Source organism: Camelus bactrianus, chromosome 7 (assembly GCF_048773025.1).
Source record: "Camelus bactrianus isolate YW-2024 breed Bactrian camel chromosome 7, ASM4877302v1, whole genome shotgun sequence".
Taxonomy (NCBI): Eukaryota; Metazoa; Chordata; class Mammalia; order Artiodactyla; family Camelidae; genus Camelus; species Camelus bactrianus.
The window spans coordinates 74,143,024-74,164,671 of record NC_133545.1 but is presented as its reverse complement, the minus strand read 5'-3'; the positions used below and the strand labels follow the sequence as shown (position 1 = coordinate 74,164,671).

The following is a 21,648-nucleotide window of genomic DNA, read 5'->3' as shown; positions in this document are numbered from 1 at the left end:
CCAGCAGAGGAAGAGAGTGGGAAGGGATAAATTGGGAATTAGAGATTTGCAGATACAAACTGCATATAAAATAGATAAACAACAAGTTCATACTGTATAGCACAGGAAACTAGATTCAATATCTTGTAGTAACTTATGGTGAAAAAGAATATGAAAATGAATACATGTATGTTCATGTATGACTGAAGCATTATGCTGTACATCAGAAATTGACACAACATTGCAAATTGACTGTACTTCAATAAAAATATTATTTTTAAAAGGTAGAATTTTTAGTATACATTAATTTGTTAGATTTGCAGTCTATGCTTAGTTGCCTACTTAATTAATAAAAGATTATATTTCTATACATGAATATATATTAAAATTCTTTATAGCAAGAGGTGCTAGAGGTCCTTATAGAGAAGTCAGAGAACATAGGGAGAGGGTAATGAACTGGTGACATTAAAGTATATCTTAATGTTTGTGAAAATGACTATTCCTTTTCAACCTATAAGCACAAAATAAAGTGCTACTATAATGTAAGGTGGCTTTTTTACTTTTTATTATTGAAAGTTTCAAACATATGCAAAAATATATTATTATAATGAACCTCAAATGTCTATCCACTGATATTATTTCATCTATACTCCTCAACACTGCCCTCTCCTCTCACCACTGGATTATTTTAAAGCAAATCCCACATCATTTCACCTTATTATTTCAGGATGTATCTCCAAAAAATGATTTTAAAAGACATAACCACAATACCATTCTCATATCTAAAAATTAACAACGTGTGCCTCTTTTAAAATACACTAGAATTTGCACATGCAAAGGAGTATTCTCTTCAAAGAGTCATCTTAAAAGGCGATAATGATGCTAGCATTTCTAAAAACATTTTTGGAGTATTTCCCAGGATTATATTCAAGATTTATAAGGTATACCTTAATTATCCCAAATGATGATAAATTTTTACTCTTCAAGGGTAGGCTTAACTTGAAAATAGTCAAAAGTCTTTGGGAATAAATCCCAGTAAATAGGGGGAGTATTAAGACTGAGCAGGACTGGTTTTGTTAAAGGGAGTAATATACACAGAGAGGCAAAAGGTGTGTCCCTTTCATGAAAGGAGTCTGATGCTCATAAACTAGCTCAGAAACTACCCTCATTGACCAGAGATGCTGGGTAAGAAAAAGAGCTCTGTTTTATTGGGAGCAGAAGCAGGAGTGAAACTAAGAGAATAATGTGAGAGGCAGCTGGGAGAGAGCCAGCCAACTGCTGAAAGGAAGTTATGCTTAATCTTTGTACCCTAAATTCCAGTGATTCCAGCCACTTTCAGGATTTATCTTGCATTTCAGGCCTGCGTGCTTTTGCAAACAATGTTCCCTGTAATTGGAATGCCTACTCCCACTGGGTGGACTCACTGGGTGAATCTCTAGTCATCCTTTAAGACCTTGATCAAATATTACTACATTCCTTGACTCTCTCTGGCACAATTAGTTATCCCATTGTCTGGTCTAGCTGTACTTTATAGGTATCTCTTTGACATCTCTGTGACTACTCTGTAATTATTCAGATATGTCTATATTTCCCCAGTTAGACGGGGAGCTTCATTTTTGTATCTCTGGCACACAGACAGTGACTAGCACATAATAGGCCTTCAGTAATCATTTGTTTAGTACAGAGATACAATTCATAATCTGTGTATCTTTACATGGTATAGAGCTGGAAGTGTTCTCATAATGCAGCAAAGTAGTTAGTTGTAGGTTTGAAACATTATAAAATAAAGCAAAGAAGAAAATCCCTACGCAAGAGAACTGTTTGTAACAGAAACCCTGGAAGTTTCAGATGTTGACAGTGGAAAGTTACAGCACAGAACTGCGCAAAGAAATGTTAGCAATTTCTTTTCCTCTTTTTAACAATAAAATTTCCAAATCCATTTTGGGGATCATAATTATTTTATTTTTCTTTGAGGGATTAATACTTTGGGAGTTAACAAATTAAGTACCAGTGAAAATTAAGTTTAAACTTAGTTGATGTACATTTTCCTCAAAATAAATTCGGAAGGCAGAGCACAAAGCATAAAAAAAATGAGTCAACTACTTCAAAGGAAATAGATCACTGATTCTTAAGGTCACTGTGTAAAAACTAAAGAAATTTGGAATGACTGAAACTATTAAGTATGCTCTCTTGTCAGGACGATTCATATACTCCTCTCATTTTCTCTCCCACCTTCTGCCCCAGAGCAAGAACCCCAACCACTCCCACTCTAGTGACCTGGCCTTGGGCCTTGGCGGGAAGCAGAAGCAATTCTTCCAGCATTGTGCCAGTGGCAGTGCCACACCTGCCGCACCTGTGGCTTAGTCCTAGGATGAGAAATAAAGGAGTCTGTGGGTAGCCCAGGTGGGTAGAAAGGAGAGCCACCTGTAAAGAACAATTGCATCTGATGTCACCTGTTCTTGGTTGAACCTGAATTTTATCCAGACAATAAAACCTGTTTTTCAGAGTGATTGCAGAGCTCCGGCTGGCTCACAACATATTTTCAAACTAACTTTTTTTTTTTTTAATTCAGTAAACCCACAAAAATATTTACAATCCTTCTTTTCAGGTGGTAAAGAGCCTATTGAACCATGCTTGTATGAAAACAACCTGATTTGGATACAGAAGAACAGGACTGAAGTAGTTGAGCAACAGGTTTGCTTGGTTTTAAAGGTTACATTGCACAACCTGGGCAAGACATCCCATGATATGAAAGATTGTTCTAATTCAACCCAGAAATTCGGCCAGACCACCCAGGGACTTAAAAAAGCTCTTCAGCCTTCACAAAATAGCAAGGATCTCACTGACCTCATGACACATGGCCTCTTGGAGCCTGTGGCCACTCTCAACTTGAGAATATATGAAATAATAGCACTTACGTTTTTCTAGTTTTATAAAGGAAATCTTTAAAAAAAGAAAGAAAAAAACAGAATCCAAAATTATAGCCTGAAATGAATGCATGAACACAAAGTTGAGACTACAGAAATGATGCTAATCCAAATAACAGTACCATTTTTTTGTTGTTTGAGGACAGTGTATTTTGATTGTTACATATAAGGAATTGCATGTTCTCAATAAGAGAGAAACAATGAAATGTTCAAGATTCCCTTTTATCTTTTGAAATATCAAATACCAAAAAGTAAGATTTAATCTGTTTCCCGATTTCAGAGTTATATGAGAGATACCTTCTTAAATTCTCAGAGAAAACAAATCTAAAATATTTAAAATGATCTCTCTAAATGTATTTATTAATGGTTTCAATGTGCTAAACTGAGATTTATTTGTTTTTACCAAAGAGGGTTTAATTTTTATTTGCTGGGTCTAACTTTTGCATATGGAAGTTCAAAACTGTTCATTGTGACTGCTGCTTCCTAGTTAATCATCAATTCAGTTCACATTAATAATGCCAATTTTAACATGCGGATCTCTCCATGACATTATACTTGCCTGGAGGAATCAATCATTAAAAGGATGAGAGAGAATTCATCACCCTTATTACTTCTTTTAACCACATTCATGAGAATAATGCATCAATTATTATACATTAATCTTAATAGGTTGCTAAGGGCAGACTTCTGCCTGTGATTTGAGCTTACAAGCCTTTTCTAAAGAAATTCTACTTAAAAAGTCAACTCGTTGCATCAAGAAATTGATCACTCTATAATACAAGACAAATTCTTTCTGAACTTTTTTACTATTAAATAATTTCAAACTTACAAAAGAATTGCAAGAATAGGACATAAAATTTCTGATACCCTTCCTCCAGATTCACCAATTTTTACCAGTTTGTCACATTTGCTTTAGTGCTTGCTTTCTCTGTGTCTATATTTATAGATATTATTTTACATAACCAGGGATTTTAACTTTAATACAGTATTATATAATTGTCTTATATACTGTCCATATTCAAGCCTCACCAATAATGATATTTACAGCAAATTTCCCCCTAATCTAGCATCTAATCCAGGATTACTTATTGCACTTAGTTGTTATATCTTTTAATCTCCTTTAATCTGGAAAGTTTCCGAGCCATTCTGTTTTTCAGGACATTAAAATTTCTTAAAGATATAGTCCATTCGTTTTTTTAAAATATCCTCCAATTTGGATATCTTTGACATTTCCTCATTGTCAGACTAAAGTATGTTATTATCAGCAAAAACGCTAAATAAAGGATGTGTCCTCGGGGCATCGCATCAGGAGCACACAATGAGAGCTCTTCTCATTAGTGATTTTAATTTGATCACTTGGTTGAGGTGATGGTCCTTAGCAAAACAAGATAAATTATTGGCTGAAAGAAGTAAATAATTAGATGAAATTTTAGAATTATTTTGTGTGGGTTGTTTTCTGAGTATTAAAATTTTGTTTTTAATGATACAATACCAAGCACACAAAATAAGAAAATATACAGGCCTTGCTATTAAATGAAATGCCAGGAATCCTGACAAGAGATATTATTTATTATATCAATGACTACTGGGACTACATGACCTAATAAAGTAGCTTTGATTTATTTTATGCATCTTACCTGCAAAACACTTCATGTTATTTCTAAACTTTATTACACCCCTGAAAGTTTTTAATTTCAGCTCCATTTTGCTTATGAGGCAAGAGAATTCCATTGGGATTAACAAGTAGTAAGTGGGAAAGACAAGATTTGAACTCAAAGCGACCTGTATCTCAAAGCCCTGCTTGTTCTAGCATAGCATATTGTATTTATTTTAAATGAAAAATCTAAATTTCTCTATGTTAGTTAAAACCAAATATAAATGTTATTAATTTTTCTCCATATAAAAAGTAGATTAACTTTTGAAGATAAATTTTTAAAATACTAATGGTAAATTTTTACAATTATTTTAAGAGTATATTTTAGAATAGGCACTGGAAATAGTAGAAATCTGGTGTGCCAACTTTAAGTAAGACTCGGTGTATATACTGAACTTTTATTTACTTACTGAACTTTTACTTGCCATCTATCTCCCTCTTTATCACAGACTTTCCCCCCTTTTCTACATTCTCCCATTTAGCTATAGTGTTCATCTATATCCTTCTTTCTGGATATTTGGATCTCTGGATCTTTCTCTCTCTCTCTCTCTCATTTTGGCCTCTTTCCCTTTCCAAAAATTTTTCCAGCTCTTTAGTGTTTCCTTCTTTCCAAGATATCACAGCTAACAGGGACTTAGGCACTGAGGATCATCTCAAGGGATCAGCCCTAAACCCTATGCCATTTAGCACTAAAATTTGTAATTTGAATGTTGATAATTAATAGTAATTCCAAACTGAATGGGATGGCTGCAACCTAGGAAATTCACATTAAAACAAATTTCTAACATGATAGGAAAATGGATGGATAAGAACAGTAGATGCTTTGCGGGAAACCAGCAGTGTAATTACTTTAGGAAAGAAAAATAATCTGTCCAAGCACAAGGTGGCACAGGATGGGCTTTATACAATATATCAGGAAAGTATAGAAAAGAACAGAGGATGAGAGTGATTTCCATTCTAAATATGAGTCAAGAAATTAGCATAGTTGAAAATGTATCTAATATTGTTATGTATGAACAATTTTACAAAATTGATTAACCATGACTTCCTTTGTTCTCAGCTTTGCTTAGTTCTAAGTTACAGTAATGTTTCTATGTTGACTGTTCACATTTTAAATTTATGCATCCTATGGAAATATTGGAAAAATAAATGCTTATAGGTATATTACAAATTACTTAGATTCCAGGAAAAAACAACCAAGAACTTTAAAGGACATAAAATCAGGCCTATAAGGACAAATTTAAGAAACTGAACTTACTAGTCTACTCTATATTACAGAACTGTTAATGTGGACTGTATTAAAGCAGAAAATTTTTAAGATAAGGCCATGGAAATATTATTTATAGAATCAAAGACTATTTGAACTACAGGATCTACTAATAATATGTACTATTTACTGTATGGATACAAACTGCTAAGCATTTTATTATTATTTCCAAACCTTACACAGGCCTGAAAGGAAGTAATATTAGCTCTAACTTATTACTCAGTAATAAGCATTTTATTCTTTAATCAATAGATGCTTACTTAAGAAGCAAATGCCTGCTGGGGAAAAAAAAATCTTTTCAATCAGTCATATCTTAAAGAAAAGCATTTCATCAGATAATCATTTTGTTCCACTCAGTATCTAATAAGTAGCTGTTCTAATAGGGGAAGGGAAGGAGAGGACAGAATAACTGGGGATACCGAGACTTGGTGGGGGCCAGTTTGAGTTGAGCATCAGAGTAGGACTGTGTCACTTAAAGGGTATAGAGGGCACATTACAATTTGTTCTGCACCTTGCATGGTGACAGTCTCCCTACTCCCACTGAGCATTATCTGCCTGAGTTTGGGAAGACGCCCTGGTGAGGGAATTTCCCTCCAGCATATCCCCATCAGCATAGCAGGCAGAGCCAGAGAAAATGCAGGAATCATACATGGTAGATGCAAAGATGAACTTCCTGATTATATGGATGAGTAAACAATGGAACCAGCTACTACTCAGATAGTCTGTAGAATCTCTATCCTGAAAGGAGAAGTTCTCCCATGGGAAAGATCTCTGTGGACCACATACCACTGACTGGACATGACTGGACATACTGAGGGAGGACAAGCTTTGCTTTGAATGAGAAGCAAAGGAGATTTATTATTATTATTATTATTATTATTATTATTATTATTATTATTGTTGTTGTTATTATTATTATTATTATTATTATTATTATTATTATTATTATTATTATTATTATTATTATTATATCCAGTGAGTAAAGTATTCATTTCTGTCCAAGGCAAAAATAGACACCACATTACAAAAAATTTTTATTCTGCAAGAGATCTAGTAGACAGACCATCTGGAGAACTTAAGAGTCCAGGTTTTCAGAACTGTTGATTGTTTTTTAATAGGACATCTCTAATTGTTTTAGGTAACAGAAGTACTTCCAGTTGAAAATTGGTAAAGGGTAGGCAAATTCTGGGGAACTTCATACACTAAAATATGCTTTTATGATTTCTCTAAACTCCCGTGTTCCCCTAAACAAGTTTATAAGCATTTGACAGGAAAACAGTGGGAGAAGTGGGGGGAGGTCTGGGTGGAGAGCACAGGAAAAGTTTAAGCACCTGGATTTTATTCACTTAGTTCACTGATTATTGTCTCACTGCCAACAACATCCTTCTCTTCACAAAAAGGTCAACAATTATGACCAGTGTTCTCTTGTTTACTTATTAAAATATGAGTGCCTATTATGTACTAGGCAAAGAATTAAATTGATCCAATAATTTCACACCTTATTGCCATTTGAGAGAACATTAATATTATTGTATCTGTTTCTTCATGTGTCAAATTGGTGTGCTAAAGGACATTGAACTAACTAGATGATCTATGAAATCTCTTTCAATTTTGAAATTATACATTTGTGCAGGCTCTTTAGGTTGATACTGCTGCTTGTGTACTATGGAGTTGGACCCCAGCTCTGCCACCTCCTCAACGCGGAGCTTTGGGCAGGTTGCCTAAACCCCTTTGGAACCAGCTTCCTTGTGTTACTGCCATCATCACAGTGCTCACTTGGTACACTTTTTCGGTCAAGTTACTTAATTCAAGTCTGCTCCCTCATATACGAGATGACATGAACAGGACTTGAAACCTTATATATCTATAAAAAACTCCTAGCATAATGCCTCACAATGTTTCTCATAGGAGAGCCTCAAAAAGTTAATCCCATCCTTTCTGCTGTCTTTGGAGAGACTCCTCACCCATTTCAAACTAATGTCACACACAATTTCCCATGAAAACAAAGGGCAGAAGTTGAGAAAGCTGTTAAGTTTCACACTTTGGAGTTTGATACAGGCTTTGCATTTCAACATTTTCTCTTTTATCTATTATCACCCATTATGATCTAAATCATCTGGCCTATGTATTAGCTGTGTACCCAAAGCCAAGGCTCAAAATAAATGCATGTGAACATGACCAGAAACATTTGCTTTTACTAGAAATACAAATGGCCAGGTCAAATAACCAGATAAAAGTTTATGGAAGTCTGGAAATTTTTCTGTGTATTTTTGATCCTTTGCCCATTGTTTTAACTGTTTGTCTTATTAACTATTTTAAATGTTTTGCCCAAATTAGACCCATAGGATATTTTTACAGAAGTTTTCTTTTTTTTCTTTTTAACTGTATATCCTCACTGTGATATAGGTAAAAGTCTATCTACAGATCTTATAAAAACAGTAGTTGAAAACAGAATTTTATATATATATATATATATATATATACATATATATATATATATAGTATATATATATATATATATATATATATATATGATTTGACAATAAAAGTAATTTTTCCTTAGAACCAGGTGGGTATGTAAATCACATATAAATATTTAAGGACCATCTAAAGATGAGATATTTGTGAACATTTCTAGGGCATATGCAGAACTAGCATATACATCATGATATCAATAAATACCCTTCTGCATTATTGAAAACAAAAGCTCTCAGAAGGTCTGTGAGTCTTACAAAGTGTTGTCTTCAATATTTCTTTCATCGTTTGCTAAGTGGACACTCTAAGAGGCATAGCAATTATTTAGTCTATCCTTGTTCATGTTACCATGACCCCAGATTACAAACTTAATCTACATTTCTTCAGCTTTCATAGACATCTACTTAACATTATGTCCTTGAACTTCTGCCAAAAGCCTATCTTGAAAAGACCATGTGAAGAATAGTTTGGCATCTTTCATAAAATAGCAATTTGACAACACTTTTGTTCATCCAATGTCCTTCATAACAAGATCTGTGTGGTAAATTTTTCTTTGAGTTCAATGCTAGGCAATATATTTTCCTTCTAAGCAACCAGTAATGTTTCATTTTAGTGGTTAGTAAGACTACACTTATATTTCCCTTTTAATCAAGGAGTCTAGAGTTAAGTTTTCTACCCAGTTTTAACATCTAGTCATTCTTAAGGTTTCAGGTTAATTAGTCACCATCCGTACACATCCCTTCCACTCCCATAGCCCTGTTCATAAACTGGCTTTTGTTCTTTCTCTCTCTCTTTTAAAAATGCCTCTGTATTTCATTATAAGCTAATTCGAATCTTTTTTTTAAAGAGTACAGATAAATAACTTTACATTGTCAAATTTAATAAAAAAAATTTTTCTTAATTTAACTGCTACTGTAATTAAAGCTAATGCATCTGAGTACATAATATTAAAGCTTAAATTTGACTCCTGGTAAACAATACTTTGTCACAAGACACAAATGCTATGAATGTGTGTTTATTCAGATATAATCTACTGACATACTGTAGTGGTAGTATATATGGTTACCTCCAAATATGTCCAGCAGCTGCAAATAGAAATACGTATGCTATAAGTACAACACCATGTACTCCATATACTCTGAAAACTTCCTTTAATTCTATAAGCTTATGGCCTTATATTTACACTTAAAGAATCTCAATCGCTCCCTGGATTTATAGTCCAAAAAGAAGTAAGTCTGATGTATTTTTGGGTGTGGTTTCTGAAGTTTTTATCCCCTTTGACTTTGATTAGCTGAATATTTGAGGTCATCTTGAAATATGAACCTTGCCAGTCCAGGGGCTATGTAAATTTTGTACTTGTCCTTGAGAAGACCCTAATGAAGATGACTATATTCTCCTTGACTCAGCCTTAGTGATATGCACGCATCAGAAGGGCTTAGCTGTGGAAGCCACTGTGTAAGAACTGGGACACCCATGCACCATATAAAGACATTTCAGTAGTACTCTTTGGTTCTAATAAAGTTAGGGGTCAAACCTTCTTCCAGTCACCATCATCTATGAACTCTGACTTGGCTATATTTGGGTAGGAGAACAGGAAGCATTAATGTCAGTGGTGGGAAGTACAAATGCAAGAACGAAAACGAGGAGGAAGTGCCCTCTGGGTGCTGTCACCAGATCATTTTTGACCTCTGTTTAGTGAGTTAGGACTCTTTTGGGTTGGTTCCAAGTATACCAGGGAAGAAAGCCAGCTCTAAAATGAATGTTCTGCTGATCATTTGATCATTGCATGAAAATTGAGAAGGGATGAATTACCTTCCCTTCCTTTTTGGCCTTCTATTCAGGAACCCATGTCATTTAAGCAACTCTATTCTTGAAAAAGGAAGTCAGTCATACCTCTGACCTAGAAAACAACTGGAACAAATATACGTGCTGAGAGAAGCATGTTTATGGGAGATTATCTGAAGGATATGAACTCAATCCATTCCTCAAGATAAGCAGTCACAAACTAAAATTGATATAACCCACAGAGATATTTTGCTTGGCCCACAATGTATTTTTAAAAATTTGAGCCACCATTGGAAAACCATGAGATTTCAAATATAGATGGTGGCAACACTGTCCTTAGTGTCCCCACATGGCAACATCTGTTGGAGTTTGGGACATGGCAGTTGCTCCCTTTACTTGGGTCAGGGGCTCTCCAGGTGGTCACAGTCCCTACATCTCTACATTTGCTATGGCTACAGATATTCTAAAATCAGAGAGGCCAGCAGAGAACCGCATGCCAGGATTGCATTGCTACTGCCATTCTAGTATCAGTATTGCTTTTACTGTTTCACTTCGATGGTTGTCATCAGCCTATATTTGGGGATGCTATGAAACAGCCTTAGAAATTCTGTATCCAGCTGTAGTAAGAAGGTGAATTTCATGTTCTTTACAAAGCAGAATCTTCTGTGAGGACCATTACGGAGATTTTCTTCTGGTTTTCTCAGGAGAACTAGCTATGCTCATCCTGAGCAATAAGTTTGCTTTCTTCTCCTAAATACGGTATTCTGTGTACCTCACAAGCTTATTCCCATTGCACTGATTGCTAGAAAGTCTAAAGATAAACTTGCAGCCCATTCTTGGCAGCTGTTTAGGGCTCCACAGTGTGTGTGTACTCTTGGCTGCATCTTATACTTACTCCTGACCTTTGCCTCAGCCTTCTCTCTCACTTTATTTAACAAGTAACACTTAATATATTTTATTTTATTTTTTATAGACTTTTTTTTGCCATTGGCTTCTTTTTTTTTTTTTAATTCTTTTTCATGGGGGATGTGATTAGGTTTTTTTAATTTATTTTTATTTTAATGGATGGACTGGGGATTGAACCCAGGACCTTGTGCATGTTAAGCACACACTTTACCACTAAGCTACATCCTCCCCCAATATATTTTAATAGAGGAAATAGAAAGAAGATAGCAAAAATGGAATACCTAGAGAACTCCTTTTGATATTAGTTTTTAAAGAAAATAAATAGCCACAGTTAAAGAATTCAAATAGTACAGAGAATAGTAAGTTAAAAAGCTCCCTCCTCACCTCCAAACCCTCTTCTCAAAAGTCACCACCTATAGACACACACACACATACATGCACTCAAATACATAGACTCACACAAATATTTAGATATCAGGGTATAGATACATCATCACAGTGGCAAAAAGAAGTTCCTTTTCAAATACTTAATACATTATGGAATATAGATTAGATGTATTTTAACAAGAATGTTATTTTCTTGCTCTGAATACTGTTAACTGTTTTATAACAATTCACAGTACTAGATTTTCGTTCAAGTCAAAACTATTACTTGCAGATACAAGAAAAATAATACTGACTGGATATTTTATGATACTAAAAAATTACTTTTTTTTTGGAAGTGTAATAATGATTTTGTAATTATGTTTAAATGGTGGAGTCTTTACCTTTTAGACAAATTACTAAATATTTACAGATAAAATATGGTACTTGGGAATTAAAATAGAAAACAAAATTGGTCAATTTTTGTTGAAGCTGGGGATATATGGACTTTATACTATTATTATTATATATGTTTCAAGTTTTCCATAATAAAAGGCTTAACAACTTCATAGGTACTATTACCTTTATCTAAAATGTAGTAAAACTAAGTTTTAAAAATATCACCTATCTCTTTGAATATGTTTTTAACATTACTCAAGAAAAATATAAAGTTTCTCAAATTACAGAAGACATTAGTTTGCAGTTCTAATATGCAACTGGCTTTTTTTTTTACAGTTGCATTGAAATATACTACACATACCATAAAATCCACCATTTCAAAGCATACCCTTCAGTGGCTTTTAAAATTTTCAGAGTTGTTGAACTATCACCACTATCTAATTTTAGAACATTTTTATCACCCTCAAAAGGAACCCCGTGTCCACCAGCAGCCTAGTGTGTGATCTGATTGCAGACTTACTCCACTGTAATCTGGCTCTTTCTTTCACAACGTCAGTACAGGAAAATCGTCTACTCTCCTGCACAGATACCTAATAATTTATAAGCACTTTTCCTATCCCATCGGAAGAGTAAGATCTCACTTATGGCACTTCCTTTCTTTTCATCTTCTCATCACCCCCACAACACAACATATACACTCACCTTCTACTGTGGACTGCAGTGATTATCCCAAAGTACAGCTTCCTGAAAGAGGATTATGTATCCCCACCACTGACGGCAGGTTCAGCCTCTGGAATGTGAGCAGATATGATATACATAATGTCTAAGCAGAAGCTTTACAAGACATGGTGAGTCTCTACCAGCCATCTTTATCTGCCATGAAAAGGTATGTCCCAGAATGGCAACGCTCCTTAAGCCGAGGAGGTCCTGAAATGAGGAGATGTGACCCTGACTTGAACTGACAGAACTTCAAACGACCCACATCCCACATGTAATAAGAGCAAGCTGCTGAGATCACTATTTAGAGAAGCGAATTCATTTTCAAGTGGTTTTCAAATTCTGAATAAATGCCAGCTCACTTTTATTTCACTGAATTCTTATTTCTAAGTATTTACAGAGAAAACTAGCTGCTAATGAGGAACTGTAGACCAAAGAAGAAGTCCTACCTTCCAAGAACTTACAATCATGTTTATTATAAGAACAATGGCATTTGGAGACATTCAACTTTTGCCTTCAGAGAGTCTACCGCCCAAGTCAGTTCTTCTGGTATCACCAGGGACAGGACGATCCCGCTTAGAGATACAAAAAGCTAACAGACATCGGGACAAGGATACTGCTATAGAAACTAATAGAAAAATCCATGGTTTTGTGAGAAAGTGAATTTTTCTGAAGCCCTTGGCTGTGGTAGATACTGTGGAGAGTTCCTAATTGGGCCACAAGAGGTGTCTAACAATCGTTGCCAGTGAGCAAGAACAGGAAAATCATGGTTTCTTAAAATTTTGTTTAAAGCAAATCAGCTAATTTTTAAATTAAAGGCTCCAATTGTTCTAATTATGAGATCACATATGGAATTCATATGAGAAAATGGATGTTTACAAACTTATGGTTACCAAAGGTTTGGAGGGAGGGGTAAATTAGGAGTTTGGGATTAGCAGATACAAACTACTATATATAAAACAGATAAACAAAAAGGCCCTACTGTTTAGCACAGAGAAGTATATTCAATAGCTTGTAATAACCTCTGATGAAAAAGAGCATATGTATATAACTGAATCACTATGCTGTTTCCCAGAAAATAATATCACACTATAAATCAAATGTACTTCAATTTAAAAAAAAAAAAAACAGTAAAAAAAAGAAAATGGATGTTTGTAGAATGAAAAAATATATTGATTTGCCATAGAGTTCATTTAGAATTGAGCTCTCTTGGTAAATAATATATTGTTCCACTTTAAAAAATCATTTTACACACAACTATGCAGGCAGACAGTTACTGTATCAATTAAGGTGACCTCAGTGGCGTATGTCCTTACATACAGTGATTCCACTTTAGATTGGGCTGGCTTTCATTTGGTTAAAATGTCAACCTTAATTTTACTTATGAACGTTGCTATATATAGGTGGCAGCCTATTTATTTAGTTGCTTAATTTCGGGGGTGGTAGGGTGTTTGTTAGGCTTTTCTCATTGAAAACGGAGGAAGTCATGTTTTTATCTTGGTTCTACTTCCTGTTTATTAGCTAAAGATGAAACTGTCATTATGCAGTTGAAATATACGTATTTTTCTTTTTCTCCTGCTCTTTCATGAACAGGAATATAACATGGAGGAATTCTTGTTCACTCCTGGGATGTTTAGATGTTTATGCATGAACAGCTATGATCAAAAGTACATTTCAAGGTGAACTGATACGGCTTTGTGGTAGGCAATTCAGTAGCACTTTTAAAATTTAAAAAAAACCCCACATATCCTTTAACATAACAAGTTACATAAATCTATCCTTTAGAAACACTTTAACATTTATTCAAAGATAAGGATTTTCTATAAATAAGGATTTTCACCAAAAAAGAAAAGATCTACATGTCTTTCAAAGAGAGTATAGTTAAATAAGTTACTGTACATCCATATTGTGCAATACTGTGCAGCCTTTAAATGGCATTAGGTAGTCTTCCAGTTAAAGACAATGAATTCATCACATTAAAATCTCATTTAAATGATAGCAAAAGAATAAAGCACCATATAAACCCACAATGCCAGAGACAACAGAATAACAGAAGTAGAGGCCATACATCTTAACAGATTTCTAGTGAAGATAAAGAAAAGATAACTGATGCAACTTATGAGCCATCTTGGGTCTCCATCCCACAATCAAGCCTTCAGATGACAGCAGGCCAGGCTGAGAGATTATCTACAATTTCATGAGACCCTGAGCCAGAATCACCTAGTTAAGCTACTTTTCAAGTCCTAACCGACAGAAACTGTTAGATAATAAACATTTATTGTCTTAAGCCACTAAGTTTTGGGGTAATTTGTCACACAGCAATAGAAAACTAACACAAAATCTTAAACTGATAAAGAAACAGCATTATACTGTGCACGAGAAACTGACGCCACATTGTAAACTGACTATAGTTCAATAAAAAAAGAATGCAAATTTAAAAAGATTTTAAAAAAAGAAACAGCATTATATGCATGTTGAGTGATTTTGGAAGTAACTATTTAAAAAACCCCACTGTTTAATTTATGTTAAGATGACATGCAGGTATTATATTGATTAAATTATAATTTTAAGATGTAGATTTATATACATTGAAAAAAATTAAAAACCATATGAGTATCATATATTTATACATACACAAATGTGTGCACATATATACCTGTGTGCATATATACAGATACATATATGTGCATATATATAAACATTTATATATAGATCTGAAAATAGATTGAAAACTATATTGAAAAATCAAATTAAAACAGAATTAGAGAGGAGGTTAAGAGAAATTTTCACTCTTTATGTATTTTACATTATTTAAATTATTTTTAAATGAGTGTATTTACTTCAGCTATTTTGGTAATTGGAAATTTAAGTAGAAGGTGAATGATCACTGGTATAACCCAAGGAGGCTAAATGCTCTAACAAAGAAGAATTCTTTTGCCTAAAACAAATGAGTTAATTATGAACCAAGGGGATATATGTAATGCAAGAAATTCTGAGGACAGATGTTTAAAAATTTTCTGGAAAGACCTATGAATGTTACATCGTAAGAGGTATTTGTATAGTGGTTAAGAGCACTGTATGTGGACCCAGACTGCCTAGACTTTGCCATTTACAACTTGTATGATACTGGCTTCTTTGTGACTTCTCTGTGCCTCCATCTTGCCATCTATAAAATGTGGATGATAATGGTTGTACTGACCTCATAGCGTCCCTGGGAAGATCAAAGAAGTCAACATATGCAAAGCACTTAACAAAGCCCCTGGCCAGAATAAGCACAATATAAGCAGTATTACAAATATGTTGTGAGTGGACTCAGTTACAACACTGTAAGGAAAGAAATTGTACTTAAAGTTGGAGGAACCGTAGCTATAACATAGTGATTAGTCCAGAAGAGATTATACAGGAGAGAGAGGCATGAGGGCAGCAATTTGATGCTGTGATTGTGGAACAAACACACTGTTCTTATCTAAATAAATTAGAGGTGACTTGGGGAAATTCTAATAGATTTTAGGGTCTTCAAGTTTCATAACATAGTAAGCATCTTTCTTTTTAGTCTGTTTATTTAAGATGGCTACAGGGTGAGGGTGGGCAGTAGAGAGGCCTCCAGCCATTCCCTGGCACAACTTATTTTGTCCTATTGGGCAAGTCACTTTAATCTCTTGAGGCCTCATTCTCCTCATCTGTAAAGTGAAGAGTTAAAAAGTTACATAATCCAGCCTTCAGATTCTATAATTCTGTTATTTTGTGACATTCAAAACTCAGATAAGGAAAATGCTAATTAGTGGATCATGTTATCAACTGTGACTTGTGGTTGCAATTAAGATAATAAATTCTGGACTTTAAAGATACTATGAATTTTACATATTCAATAACAGAAAGGAGCAGCTTATTGAATTATCCAAACAAGTATATAATTAAAAAGTCATTTATAGTTTTAAAATATTGTATGTAATAATTTTTAAGCAAATATAATAATTGTTTTTATTGTGTCTTATTCCAATACTAAAATGATTCTCCATTTTCTAAGTAACATCTGTGGACAACATAATGAATCTGATCTGCAACTGAAAATACGTTTTGAATAAAATTTAAAATGTAGAAAACTACAAGTTGGCTTAAACTAGATCATTCTTACCTAAAATAGAAGACATCTTTCACTGTGTTGAAACATAACCATGAATATACAGGCAACACTTCATGGTAATTAAGTGTATGAACTTTGCTGTCAGATAGACCTGAGGTTACCTTGTATATGTTATCTAAGCTCTTGAACCTCAGTTTCCTCTTCTATAGTATGAGAATGAAAAATAATGCCTACTTCATATATGGATTAAATGAGATAATACAAGTAAAGCACTGAGTACAGTGCCTGGCAAATAGTGGCTGTTCAAAACAGTCGATTTTGATTTTTTTTTTGTTGTCCTCAAACACCATATTTACTCAAGTTTTCACTTATTTTCAAATACTATACTGATACATTATTTTGTATGTTTTATAATTGGAGGTATAATAGACTTGTGGTTAAGAGTCCAGATACTAAATTATAATTGCCTGTGTTCAAATGTCAACTCTGCTAATTATATGCTGTGTAACTTTGTGCATCTCTAAAATTAAAATGAATGATAACATTCATATAGTTGTTTGGAGGCTCAAGTGAAATAATGTATATGAAGGATAAAAATATGTCAGCAATTATTATTACTATTCATAAAGGTACAGAAATCAATCATCAACCATTGCATTTAGTGGTAGATCAACACTGTACAAGAAGAGACAATATTTTCTTCCTACATTGTCATTACTCCTGCCTTATTTTGTTCTGCAAGAAATCAGAAGGTGAGGAATAACCACCATGGGAGCAACACAGAAGCTGTGTCTAAGCTAAAGCCTTATTTTCTTACAGATGGAACAGGAACAGTCACCCCAGCTAATGCTTCAGGAATGAATGATGGTGCCGCAGCTGTGGTTCTCATGAAGAAGTCAGAAGCTGCTAATCGTGGCATTACACCTTTAGCCCAGATAGTTTCCTGGTTACAAGCAGGTGTGGAACCTTCCATTATGGGAATAGGACCAATTCCAGCAATAAAGCAAGCTGTTGCAAAAGCAGGTTGGTCACTGGAGGATGTTGATGTATTTGAAATCAATAAAGACTTTGCAGCCCTCTCTGTTGCAATAACTAAAGAACTTGGATTAAATCCAGAGAAGGTCAACACTGAAGGAGGGGCTATAGCCTTGGGCCATCCTCTTGCAGCATATAGTTGTCAGATTCTTGTCACCCTGTTACACACAATGGAGCACAAAGGTGGACGTGGTGGGGTTACTGCCCTGTGCATTGGGGGTGGGATGGGAATAGCAATGTGTGTTCAGAGGGGAAGAAACTGCTTAACAATTAACTGTGCTTAAACTAAACTTGAACCTCATTTCTTTTTAAACTAATAAAATCCTGAATCATGTGAAGTCAGAGGACCAAAGTGAGGATGGGAACGATCTTCCATTTTACAAGAAACCCAACGCCTGACAGCTCGTCGCACTTTAATGGGTAATACTTGAGGTACAAGAAAATTGCATCTAACATTGTTATAAATAAAAGAAACCAGATCAGTCAAAAAAAAAAAAAAAAAAAAAAAAGAAGGCGAGGAATACCTCCATCAGACCATGGGATCCTTTCTTGGAAGGAACTTTAACAAGCACCTTTAAAGAAACATCTTGTGAAGTTAGTGTATTACAATGACTTTTTTCTTTTGTTTAAGCAATGAACCCAGGAATATTTGTTTTTCTGCTTTTTAAAAAAAACTTCTAATAAGTTTGCCCATAGCAAACAGAAGCACAAAAAGCTGGCTACAGGACATCAAAAGTAATGTCTCAACAGGAAAATCTTGACAACTAGTTCCAACTGTCTTCCTCACTAATTTAAAACCTCACCATATTGGTGGCATGTTTTTCCCACCACAAATGATGACCTTTATTATACCCAGTGCAGAAAAACCCATTCGTTTATTACTATTCCCCTAAAACTTATATTATGTTAGCAGACTCCTACCCATTCTTCAATGTACATTGTTTTTTTGGGTCTTTTACTCACAGTAGAAGTTATTCCTAACTGATAAAGGATCTAATGGTTAATTATCTTTTCAGTGTATTTGTTTAAGGTTGTTTTCATTTCCTTAAGTTGGATAGATTGACATGTCAGAGAACTGATTTAGTGCCAGAACTAACTACCTTTGTACAAATGAAAGAACATTATAAATCTGTATTGTTATAAGCTGAAATACTAGGACTTGAGTCTCCCAAGCTGATATACCAAGTACTGGTTTATCTCTATTTTACCACTGTTGCAAAAGTGTATGCTTTCGGAGTTTCAACTTACTGTGTGAGTCCATATTGCCTACTGAACTTGCTTTATGGACCAAGAGCTTTGATTTCTGTGCCCTTGTCCCTGCAAGGCCACGCTGAAATTTGCTAGGGATCACCATATGTTTTTAGCAAACGGTTTTTACGCTTTGTAATCTCTCTGTGTTAAAGTTTTCCCATATCATCAGTACTTTTAAACTATTTCTTTACATTTTTTTTCCTAGCATTTTTAGTTACATTTAGCAGGCAGATTGGTCCAAGTAACTTAGTCTACCATTGCTAGTCAATACATTTACATTATAATATTAAAACTCATTACTATTTTTTGCCTTATTTGTTTTTTCTAACTCTTCTGCATGTACATGTATTACTTTTAGAATAAGAAAGAATATGTTACAGTAAAATCTGTGATGCTGAAAACAATGATTTATTTACATCTTTAAAATACATTTTCCATAGTTCATAAAACTTTAATGTGAGCAATATTTGACTTTCTTATGAATTAACTACTTTTTAATCTTAAGATTTAGTAATACAATATTTGATTATCAAAAAATGAGACTATCTTTCATTGTCATTACTCTAAATATCATGAGCATATTATTGCACTGACTAGTTCTAAAGTTATCTTTGAGTATTATCATGTATTCATTATAAATAGCCTGAGTCTGTTTTATTAACAAATAGTGTTTTGGCCTCTTCAATTGAAAAAAATATGACTTTCTTATCATTTTTACTCTTTGTAATATTATTTGTACAAGTGTACACTTACTGCTAGAACTATTTGTTTTACACTATATACTAGCTTATGCTACTGTCTTTTTCATGAATGTGTTATTTCCTCCGTTAGTATTAAACTTCTGGAAGAAATCATGTCTTACACATCTTTGCCTTCTACGTAGTATCTCACTCACTATTTTTGCAAGGTTAATTGTGTTTTTAAAGTTTTGAAAAAGTTTGCGACATTATTTCTAATGTAAAATCAGGTTTAACAGTAATTATAAAATTATAATATACTGATATGTATAGAATAACAGGAAGACATTGCTACAATGTGGTTTTCCTTCTTATACTTTGCATTTTGAGTGTGCAGATACTTTGCAGATTACAGAACAGATTCTTGTGGATTTACGATTATTCATTACCTGAGTATTCACTCTGAAGACTACCTATGTCTCTCCTGCTTCCTGTCTTTTAGACATTCTATTTCCCATTAATACCTCCAGTGAATGTGAGTTGGGGAAAAGAAAACTCAAGTCAGCTGATGGAGCATCCCATTAATAACTTTGGGAAAAGTATGGTAGGGAGAAGTTTTAAATTATTATTTATGCTGAAAGTAAGAAAATAGCTGTAAATTGACTTCCTCTATCTGAGAAATGTTCACTTAAACAGGTACATGTTCTAATGACAATATTTTTATTCAGAGAGACCTTTGATTAAAGGGATCCCAAATGAAACAACAAAGTTACTTTTATTTCCAGTGACCCTATGCCCCAGGTTTTCCAGAACAGTTCCCATTTTAAACATTATGTCTCACTGTTACCATCAGTACATTCCAACACGATCTACATGTATTCTTATCTGTGACATAAATATGTGATATTTTTAAGCACACTTAAGACACTTTTTCTGAAAAGTCTGCTGGTGAATTTCATCTCTGTATTCCTGATATCCATTAAGTGAACTCTTAGCAAGCTCTCCACAATACTTCCCAGGGAATTTAATAACTTTATATAATGGATAGGGTAACACTTATTTTCTCCATTTGGGGTAAATGGCACCATCATTCATCCAGTGGAACCTGGGAATCATGACTCTTCCCTCTTCCTCAGCCTCCTCATTCAGTAAGTCTCTGAATTTTGCACTGCTTTTCACCCTTTCCAGGTAGCCTGACCATTCTTCCTCCACAGTAAGCTGAATGGTCGTCTCTAAAAGAACAAATGCATTCATGTCATCTCTGCCCCAATGGATTCTTTGGTGATTCCCTACAGCAAAAGAAGTAAACTCAAATGTCTTCAGGAGCAGATAAGCTCCTAAATAAATGATTAGCCAGGTCAAATATAATATGGAGAAGTGGGCCTGAGGAGACAGGGGACTGGAGGATGTATGTCTACTTTTAAAGGCATTCAAATTCAAACAAAAAACAAAAAAAGTATGTCAAACAAAGCATATCTGTGGCCAAGATCCTACCTGTGAATAAGATTTTTATTCCTTTTAACCTCAGAATGGTATAAAATGGTTAGAATGGTACAAAAAATGTCTTTGTTATCTGGCCCCTACAAGCATCTATCCTGCTCTTCAATTATTCTCAACCATGTGGCCTGCTTAACTAAATGAAACATCTGAGTTAGTCGGTATTTTAGAACCGGAGTTTTAAAAATTTCAAGTATACAGAGTAGGTCAGCCTGTCTACAAAGTGCTGCCTGGTGGAAGCTGCTGTCAGAAAAATTTTAATGAACAGATAAATCTTAGCTATGATTGACATACTCATTTATGGGAACAAATGAAGCCAAGTGGGAGTGTCCTTAGATCCACCCTCTCCCCTCGTTACCACAAGGAAAGAAAGTACATGATAATGGCCAAAGGCCTGGGCAGATTCCTCGTAGCATCTCAGTTTTGCCACATATAAGCTTTGAGAATTCACGCAAGTCACTTAATCTTTAAACCTGAACTCCTTGTTTGTAAAATGAGCATTATAATGGTACTTTCTTCATAGGTTATTGCAGGGATTCAGTAAGATAAAATATTTCAAGCATCAGTAGAGCATCTGGCACAAAGTAAGCACTCAAACATTAACAACTGTAGTAGGATAATATTTTGAGATA

The 21,648-nt window shown here is 34.3% G+C and overlaps 1 protein-coding gene across 2 annotated transcripts in view; it reads right to left on the bottom strand.

Moving 5' to 3' along the window:
* GSAP (gamma-secretase activating protein) overlaps nucleotides 1-21,648 on the bottom strand; it is a 188,478-nt gene that overhangs the window by 146,215 nt on the left and 20,615 nt on the right. The window contains exon 4 of one of the 2 annotated variants that reach the window (XM_045510477.2): nucleotides 12,458-12,545. The exons of the other annotated variant lie outside the window; for it this stretch is intronic. The gene's annotated coding sequence lies outside the window, so the exon portion shown is untranslated. The remainder of the gene's footprint in view (nucleotides 1-12,457; nucleotides 12,546-21,648) is intronic. 2 annotated transcript variants of the gene reach the window in all.